The 7500-nt window shown below is 54.6% G+C and overlaps 2 non-coding genes and 1 pseudogene across 2 annotated transcripts; all 3 read right to left on the bottom strand.

Annotated features, from left to right (window-relative positions):
- LOC124729483 overlaps positions 1-294 on the bottom strand; it is a 4223-nt pseudogene extending 3929 nt beyond the window's left edge.
- A 188-nt stretch (positions 295-482) lies between these two features.
- Positions 483-637, bottom strand: LOC124729488. Its single transcript, XR_007007707.1, has one exon. It is a non-coding gene; the product is annotated as a 5.8S ribosomal RNA (ribosomal RNA).
- A 352-nt stretch (positions 638-989) lies between these two features.
- Positions 990-2900, bottom strand: LOC124729479. The gene has a single exon (XR_007007703.1). It is a non-coding gene; the product is annotated as a small subunit ribosomal RNA (ribosomal RNA).
- Positions 2901-7500: the final 4600 nt, after the last annotated feature.

Raw genomic sequence — 7500 nt, 5'->3', positions numbered from 1 at the left:
CTCAAGCAACCCGACTCGAAGGAGAGGTCCCGCCGACGCTCGCACCGGCCGCTACGGGCCTGGCACCCTCTACGGGCCGTGGCCTCATTCAAGTTGGACTTGGGCTCGGCGCGAGGCGTCGGGGTAGTGGACCCTCCCAAACACCACATGCCACGACAGGCGGCAGCCTGCGGGGTTCGGTGCTGGACTCTTCCCTGTTCGCTCGCCGCTACTGGGGGAATCCTTGTTAGTTTCTTTTCCTCCGCTTAGTAATATGCTTAAATTCAGCGGGTAGTCTCGCCTGCTCTGAGGTCGTTGTACGAGGTGTCGCACGCCACACCGCCAGCCGGCTGTGCACGCTACCGAGAAAGTACCGGTATGCGAACCGCCAGGCGACGGGCGCGCATCGCACGTTTGAGGAGACGCGGCCGGCCCCACAGGCGGCCGCGACACTCCCAGGTCTGCGAAGCGGGGCAAACGCCGCGCGCTTCAGTATACGTAGCCGACCCTCAGCCAGACGTGGCCCGGGAACGGAATCCATGGACCGCAATGTGCGTTCGAAACGTCGATGTTCATGTGTCCTGCAGTTCACATGTCGACGCGCAATTTGCTGCGTTCTTCATCGACCCACGAGCCGAGTGATCCACCGTCCTGGGTGATCTTTTCTCAAGTTTCCGCCGTCTCTTTCGAGACGGTCGCATAGGCGGGAGTGAGGCGTGTGGCGGCCCCTGTTCCAGCGTTCTGTGTCCAACGGCCTCACGGCCGACGGGCGTCGTACGGCTCCACACCGGAGCGGACAGGCACTCGGGCGAAAGTCATTCAAAACCGGCGCCAGGCGCCAGGTGCCGCAGGCCAGCCGCTCCAGCGCTTCAGCGCTCGTACCACACAACATTGCCGCTAGTTTTGAGAGGCACGCGTGGTTCCGCACGCGGCGCACGGCTACTGCGAGCCGTACAGGTAGCGTGTTGCGCGACACGACACGCACATCGAAAGACATGCAGTCTAGTCGGTAATGATCCTTCCGCAGGTTCACCTACGGAAACCTTGTTACGACTTTTACTTCCTCTAAATGATCAAGTTTGGTCATCTTTCCGGTAGCATCGGCAACGACAGAGTCAATGCCGCGTACCAGTCCGAAGACCTCACTAAATCATTCAATCGGTAGTAGCGACGGGCGGTGTGTACAAAGGGCAGGGACGTAATCAACGCGAGCTTATGACTCGCGCTTACTGGGAATTCCTCGTTCATGGGGAACAATTGCAAGCCCCAATCCCTAGCACGAAGGAGGTTCAGCGGGTTACCCCGACCTTTCGGCCTAGGAAGACACGCTGATTCCTTCAGTGTAGCGCGCGTGCGGCCCAGAACATCTAAGGGCATCACAGACCTGTTATTGCTCAATCTCGTGCGGCTAGAAGCCGCCTGTCCCTCTAAGAAGAAAAGTAATCGCTGACAGCACGAAGGATGTCACGCGACTAGTTAGCAGGCTAGAGTCTCGTTCGTTATCGGAATTAACCAGACAAATCGCTCCACCAACTAAGAACGGCCATGCACCACCACCCACCGAATCAAGAAAGAGCTATCAATCTGTCAATCCTTCCGGTGTCCGGGCCTGGTGAGGTTTCCCGTGTTGAGTCAAATTAAGCCGCAGGCTCCACTCCTGGTGGTGCCCTTCCGTCAATTCCTTTAAGTTTCAGCTTTGCAACCATACTTCCCCCGGAACCCAAAAGCTTTGGTTTCCCGGAGGCTGCCCGCCGAGTCATCGGAGGAACTGCGGCGGATCGCTGGCTGGCATCGTTTATGGTTAGAACTAGGGCGGTATCTGATCGCCTTCGAACCTCTAACTTTCGTTCTTGATTAATGAAAACATACTTGGCAAATGCTTTCGCTTCTGTTCGTCTTGCGACGATCCAAGAATTTCACCTCTAACGTCGCAATACGAATGCCCCCGCCTGTCCCTATTAATCATTACCTCGGGTTCCGAAAACCAACAAAATAGAACCGAGGTCCTATTCCATTATTCCATGCACACAGTATTCAGGCGGGCTTGCCTGCTTTAAGCACTCTAATTTGTTCAAAGTAAACGTGCCGGCCCACCGAGACACTCAATAAAGAGCACCCTGGTAGGATTTCAACGGGGTCCGCCTCGGGACGCACGAGCACGCACGGGGCGGTCGCACGCCTTCGGCTCGCCCCACCGGCAGGACGTCCCACGATACATGCCAGTTAAACACCGACGGGCGGTGAACCAACAGCGTGGGACACAAATCCAACTACGAGCTTTTTAACCGCAACAACTTTAATATACGCTATTGGAGCTGGAATTACCGCGGCTGCTGGCACCAGACTTGCCCTCCAATAGATACTCGTTAAAGGATTTAAAGTGTACTCATTCCGATTACGGGGCCTCGGATGAGTCCCGTATCGTTATTTTTCGTCACTACCTCCCCGTGCCGGGAGTGGGTAATTTGCGCGCCTGCTGCCTTCCTTGGATGTGGTAGCCGTTTCTCTCAGGCTCCCTCTCCGGAATCGAACCCTGATTCCCCGTTACCCGTTACAACCATGGTAGGCGCAGAACCTACCATCGACAGTTGATAAGGCAGACATTTGAAAGATGCGTCGCCGGTACGAGGACCGTGCGATCAGCCCAAAGTTATTCAGAGTCACCAAGGCAAACGGACCGGACGAGCCGACCGATTGGTTTTGATCTAATAAAAGCGTCCCTTCCATCTCTGGTCGGGACTCTGTTTGCATGTATTAGCTCTAGAATTACCACAGTTATCCAAGTAACGTGGGTACGATCTAAGGAACCATAACTGATTTAATGAGCCATTCGCGGTTTCACCTTAATGCGGCTTGTACTGAGACATGCATGGCTTAATCTTTGAGACAAGCATATGACTACTGGCAGGATCAACCAGGGAGCTGCGTCAACTAGAGCTGAGCAGCCGGCCGCCCGGGAGTGTGTCCCGGGGGCCCGCGCGAACACGCAAGCGTCCGCTCAATCATTCTGCAAACAGGAGGAGGCTGAGCTCCCCTGCACAATACACCTCGAAACCCTCTCAGGTCCCGGCGGCGCGCAGCGCCGTCCCAAGTACTTGGTCGGGTTCGAGAGAGGCGCAATCGCCCGGAGTTAGGCGAGTAGACGCTTTCGGTGCGACCACCCGTGCTCCCAACTGAGCTTGCCGCTGCCGACAGAGGCCCGGGAGCGTGCTGTCGTGGCATTGCCGGCGGGAGACAACACGCGCCACCTACGGTGACCGGCAGCTCCAACGCCAGCGCCACAGAAGGACAAAAGCCCCACTTGGGTGCCGAAGCGAACTCTCCCAGCACAGCGCACACGCCAACACATCCGCACAGCTGCGATACAAACCACCAGCGAGAACCGCTGGGGCGACCGAGCAGCAGACGGCGTCGCGGCGCCGAGCGCCGGGCGGCGGCGCATCCTCAACGCACACAGTCCTCAATCGGACCAGCACACTGCAGATGTCCACCGCGCTTCGCACCGGGCCCGCGAGGACCTACTTTGGCCGCACGGCGCCGCGCGCAGGGTGCGCCGGCGCGCAGCTGCGACGCCTGCCGCGTCCGTCGGCCGGCGCGCCTGCCACTGGCCGCCCCCACCAGCCGGCTGTAGCGCGTGCGCCCACGCACCGCGCGGCCAGCACGCCGGGAGGCGCCCCCTCACCGGCCGGGGACGGTCCCACCCAGCCACCGCCGCGTATCGCTTCACACCCAGATGCCGTTCAGTTTCGTCGGCATGGTGGGTATCGCTGGAACAACCGGTTAGTACCTCAACCTATCGTCGCCATCACCGATTCACCCCTAGCGAGAACAACCGCACCACAACGGGTTACCATTTCTTCATTTGCGTAACTTCACCAGAAAACGTAGGCGTCCATCGCCATTTGCAACTTCAACCATTATTGCATGCCTGTGTCAGGTGTCACGCCACACTACGTCTGCCCACATACACGCAACAAAATGTGCACGCCTAGACAATACGTGGAAGGTGGCCCCCGTACGTATGCGATGTCCATTGCTCGAACGACTGTCAACCGGCTTCTGTAGCATGTCGCAGATATGGAACGCGCTGCACCATGCCATCACGGTGTGTGAGGAGAGACGACTAGGTCCGAATACATCAACAGACAGCTCATGCTGATCGCCATCCACGGCGTCCGTTCCTCCCACACGTCTCTATGGCGTACCACACTGCAATCCAGCTCTCATAGGGAGACGACACGTAGCTGCGTGCACAATATTTGCACTGTATGGTCCGCCGTTTTTGGGCGCAGTCGTTGTACGGTCACACATGTGCCACGATGTATCATTCAGTACATAAGGACGAATGTGCAGTACAGATTGTGGTTCACGCGTACGACATCAGCGGACAGTTGACACAGGCCGCACCACAACGTAGCCTGCGTACGTCGCATGCGAAGGGCATTGAACATGCAAACTTGTCACCAACCACCTTGCGAAGGCAGGGGGCAAGGTGGGGACGTGGGGAGAGGTGGGGGGGGGGGGGGGGGCGGCATGTACGCCCTGCTGCCATCCACATTACAGTGTACAGCAGGAGCATGTGGAAAGTCAGCAAGACTTGCAAGGTGTTTAACATGAAGCGATACACAGGGGAGCGGGCAGTGCGAGTAGCGAACTATATTGCGAGGGTTGCGGGTGGGCAACACTACACTAATTGAACGAGTCGTATAACAATTACAGAGCAGGTTTAGGCGACAACGTGGGTTACGATAGGCGACAACGTGGGTTACGTTAGGGGACAACGTGGGTTACGTTAGGGGACAACGTGGGTTACGTTAGGGGACAACGTGGGTTACGTTAGGGGACAACGTGGGTTACGTTAGGGGACAACGTGGGTTACGTTAGGGGACAACGTGGGTTACGTTAGGGGACAACGTGGGTTAGGTTAAGGCACAACATGGGTTAGGTTAAGGCACAACATGGGTTAGGTTAAGGCACAACATGGGTTAGGTTAAGGCACAACATGGGTTAGGTTAAGGCACAACATGGGTTAGGTTACGGCACAACATGGGTTAGGTTAAGGCACAACATGGGTTAGGTTAGGGGACAACATGGGTTAGGTTAGGGGACAACATGGGTTAGGTTAAGGCACAACATGGGTTAGGTTAAGGCACAACATGGGTTAGGTTAGGGGACAACATGGGTTAGGTTAGGGCACAACATGGGTTAGGTTAGGGGACAACATGGGTTAGGTTAGGGGACAACATGGGTTAGGTTAGGGGACAACATGGGTTAGGTTAGGGGACAACATGGGTTAGGTTAGGGGACAACATGGGTTAGGTTAGGGGACAACATGGGTTAGGTTAGGGGACAACATGGGTTAGGTTAGGGGACAACATGGGTTAGGTTAAGGCACAACATGGGTTAGGTTAGGGGACAACATGGGTTAGGTTAGGGGACAACATGGGTTAGGTTAGGGGACAACATGGGTTAGGTTAGGGGACAACATGGGTTAGGTTAGGGGACAACATGGGTTAGGTTAAGGCACAACATGGGTTAGGTTAGGGCACAACATGGGTTAGGTTAGGGCACAACATGGGTTAGGTTAGGGCACAACATGGGTTAGGTTAGGGGACAACATGGGTTAGGTTAGGGGACAACATGGGTTAGGTTAGGGGACAACATGGGTTAGGTTAGGGGACAACATGGGTTAGGTTAGGGGACAACATGGGTTAGGTTAGGGGACAACATGGGTTAGGTTAGGGGACAACATGGGTTAGGTTAGGGGACAACATGGGTTAGGTTAGGGGACAACATGGGTTAGGTTAGGGGACAACATGGGTTAGGTTAAGGCACAACATGGGTTAGGTTAAGGCACAACATGGGTTAGGTTAGGGGACAACATGGGTTAGGTTAGGGGACAACATGGGTTAGGTTAGGGGACAACATGGGTTAGGTTAAGGCACAACATGGGTTAGGTTAGGGGACAACATGGGTTAGGTTAAGGCACAACATGGGTTAGGTTAGGGGGACAACATGGGTTAGGTTAGGGGACAACATGGGTTAGGTTAAGGCACAACATGGGTTAGGTTAAGGCACAACATGGGTTAGGTTAAGGCACAACATGGGTTAGGTTAGGGGACAACATGGGTTAGGTTAGGGGACAACTTGGGTTAGGTTACGGGGACAACATGGGTTAGGTTAAGGCACAACATGGGTTAGGTTAAGGCACAACATGGGTTAGGTTAGGGGACAACATGGGTTAGGTTAGGGGACAACATGGGTTAGGTTAGGGGACAACATGGGTTAGGTTAAGGCACAACATGGGTTAGGTTAGGGGACAACATGGGTTAGGTTAAGGCACAACATGGGTTAGGTTAGGGGACAACATGGGTTAGGTTAGGGGACAACATGGGTTAGGTTAAGGCACAACATGGGTTAGGTTAAGGCACAACATGGGTTAGGTTAAGGGACAACATGGGTAGGTTAGGGGACAACTTGGGTTAGGTTAGGGGACAACATGGGTTAGGTTAAGGCACAACATGGGTTAGGTTAAGGCACAACATGGGTTAGGTTAAGGTACAACATGGGTTAGGTTAAGGTACAACATGGGTTAGGTTAGGTTACACGTTGTTGTAAGGAAAGGTGTGGGGGGGGGGGGGGGGGCGGGGCGGCAGGTTCGTTGATAGTGATTATAGTAAGTGAATGCTTGTGACATGATGAGATTTGTCACGTCAGGATGCACCTTTGGCTTATTAGAGGCGGCGCTCCAATTCTATGCTTGTGTCAGACCTGTGTCTTTGACTCATGTCATTGTTTGTGCGCTGTGACAGGAGGTACTATTGTGATGTTGGGTGCACCGTTGTATAGGACATGTGTGGGTGTTGGTGCCTTATCTGCGCAATGGTGGATGTCGAAAGGGTGGGATATTCTATTTTCCGCATGGACCTCCTGGTCTGGTTGTGATAGTGTGGATTGTGTAATGTGGCGGAGAGGATGCACTGGATGTTGTTCCATGCTGGTGCTTACATATTGTATGTGCGCCTGTTAGAAGCAGAGAGTGGTGCGTGATCAGAGTGTCTGGCTGACGTGTGGTTCCCATTGTGGGCAGACTCTTTCAGCATGTATACGGACAGTTGTATATATTTTCTGTAGTTTGATGGCTCTGCATTGATTACTAATCAGCGCCGTGTGTACGGGTAATCTGGTTCCAGTCCACAATGTTCTATCTGTGTACATTAGTGACAAAGACTCCCCCCATGCAGTGGGGCTCGGTCTGTTATAACTCTTCCGCGTAATATATTTGCCCCACGTTTTTGCGAGTGCGAGTGCGAGTGCAACGCGCATGGGGACCGACATGCTGATGGCTCGGTATCGGACGCCGTACAGTGAGCAACGCGATCGCGTCTCTCGCTCGTAAGTGGTACAGGTCGCGGCTCATGTATAGGGACAGCGGGAATGTCGCATATTGGAAATAACTCTTCATGAAACGCAAGTTATAGGGGTGGATTGCACTTTACGAGTGCGGGAAACGTCCGCCGT

This window comes from Schistocerca piceifrons, unplaced genomic scaffold (genome assembly GCF_021461385.2).
Source record: "Schistocerca piceifrons isolate TAMUIC-IGC-003096 unplaced genomic scaffold, iqSchPice1.1 HiC_scaffold_1210, whole genome shotgun sequence".
Classification (NCBI taxonomy): domain Eukaryota; kingdom Metazoa; phylum Arthropoda; class Insecta; order Orthoptera; family Acrididae; genus Schistocerca; species Schistocerca piceifrons.
Note: the sequence above shows the minus strand (reverse complement) of the source record. Positions and strands in the feature narration are given on the sequence as shown.